The sequence below is a fragment of the Staurois parvus genome, unplaced genomic scaffold (genome assembly GCF_062004578.1).
Source record: "Staurois parvus isolate SC_StPar_1 unplaced genomic scaffold, SC_StPar_1.0 ptg000243l, whole genome shotgun sequence".
In the NCBI taxonomy this organism is placed as follows: Eukaryota; Metazoa; Chordata; class Amphibia; order Anura; family Ranidae; genus Staurois; species Staurois parvus.
Window position 1 is genome coordinate 11,245,200 of NW_028318039.1, and position 2,248 is coordinate 11,247,447.

Here is a 2,248-nt window from a genome sequence, read left to right on the forward strand (position 1 = left end):
CACATTTATGAATAATTTGAGCATATATACAAAATGATTCTCAGTCCTTTCACATTACAATTATACATTATCATTATTGCTCATATTGGTATTTTGGATGTTTCCAAGACCAAGAGCTTTTTCTCAATGCATTTCATGAACAACGTTCAATCCTTCAAGAGAAGAGTCTATAATATGTAATAACAAACAAGTTAGAATACATCCATGGGTATACCAGTTCACTGTGCTGAGGAATTAACAAGATGTTATAAACCTGGAATCACAGCCAGCAATTGTAAATACAATATTGTACTGTTGAATAAGCATCTTACCAGTCTCAAAGGATAAGGAGGTGACAAAAAAAAAGCTGAAGAACCTATGGAAGACATCTCATAAAGGAGGATAACTGGTCCTGACTTATGCAGTAAATAATTTTCCCTACAATAGGAAATAGAAGCCCAATTGTATTTAACAATCCTTATGGGACAATACCCCAAACTTACTAAATATACTAAAATTGAAATAATAGAGAGAAGAATATCATGGCCCCTGTGCAAGGATGACACGCAAATTTGTGAAGCATTCCATATTTTTTTTCACCTTCGCTTTACCACTCGTCCTTTCCCAGAACAGAACAGTTAGATGTGGCTGTATCTTTATAGTATATGTCTGCATACCCTATGCTGTAAGGCACTAAATATGAAGGACAAATATGAAAAATGAGAAATGTTGAACACTCATGACACTAAACCTTTGAATGTGTTCCTCCTTTTTTCTTCCTTTAAAGCTATCAGCTATACTCAGTGATCTGTAATGATGAATGGCATTTTAGGTTGACACTAAAAAGATGTGTTTTGATATTTAGTGTTAGACTGTGTTTTTTCATCTCTAAGAATGTGCCTTCATAATCTCTAGCATGAATTATGTATAGAGGAACATGTTTTCTTGTAAAAAATGTATATTGTGTAGTGTGTGCCTTTTTTTGTTTTGATTGTGTCATTAAATTAATGTAAGCATGACTTTCTCTGAAATTTTTTGCTTAGTATGAAACATCTGTGACCTTTTTTTGTAGCTACAAGATTGTTGCTGGACAAGCAAATATGAAACAAAAATCTCTATAATGTTATTTAATGTGAAAAGCTTAACCTGTTTACTTGTGCTTCTATTGGTGAGAATAAAGATATGTATTCCTATAGTAAATAATGCTCCTTTTCTAAAGATGATATCCAAAAGGCACTCCTAATAAAAATGTAGGCATGTCCAGATTTTCTTTTAAAGAGTCAGTTCATCATAAAAAGTTTACTATATACAGACCTCCTCTTTTGCAGAATGGAATCCTTAGTAAAAGACGAAATGCTGGGAACAACAGCAATATATAGTATACTGCCTTGGATGTCCCAGAGGGTCAAAGGTGGCCTGTTACTAATTTAGTCTACCAGTGTCTATCAATAGTTGCAATATCAGAGTAGACTAACCACTTAAAAGACTCTGACTGGCCTAACAAAATCAAAACAGTCCTCCTCTCCAATAGAAGTGGTAGTATACTCACAACTCTGGTGACCTGTGTCTCCTACATCTCCCCCTGTCCAACCGTGCAGATTCCATCAGTTTGCATACAACACTTTCATCATTTGCCACAGGATTCAGCAGTGACAAAGGGGCTGGAGGATGAAACCATAACATGCTGCTCGGGACACAGGCGTTCAATACTCTAGAAAGTATTGAATGCCAAAGAGACTGAAGGGAGTGCCATTTTGCTTTTCTAAACCTGCTAGAGTCTAATTTAAAAATATGTTATTCCTTCTAATGTGATAAGGTGCCACAGCTGTAAAACAGAATTTTTGACATACCATAATATTCTGGAATGCCAGACAAATCATTATTGTACTCTTAATGTACTTAGGAGTGCAATAATGATTTGTCTGGCATTCCAGAATTATCACTGAGCCTGGGTTCACACTGATGCGGTGCGGAATTCGTAGCATTTTCTGTGCGAATTCCACACCGTATCAGAATCGCACACCATTCATTCAAACCAATGCAGGAGTGTATGTTAAGTTAACAACACCCCGAAACTTGTCCGTAAAATGTGGTGCGATGTGCAGAATCTGATTGCATAGGTGTGAATATCATTTGTAGGAAGAACACTATGAAGAGAAAAGTTAGAAGCTCTTGTGTTTACCTACACCACTCTTCTTTATGTACAAAGTTGTATTGACCATAATAAAAGCATATAACACTTGTACATAGCATTATATGACAAACAGAA

At 35.6% G+C, this 2,248-nt stretch overlaps 1 pseudogene; it reads left to right on the forward strand.

The window, feature by feature from the left end:
* The first annotated feature begins 478 nt into the window (after positions 1-478).
* On the forward strand, positions 479-573 carry LOC149459930 (U6 spliceosomal RNA; annotated as a pseudogene).
* The last annotated feature ends 1,675 nt before the right edge of the window (positions 574-2,248 follow it).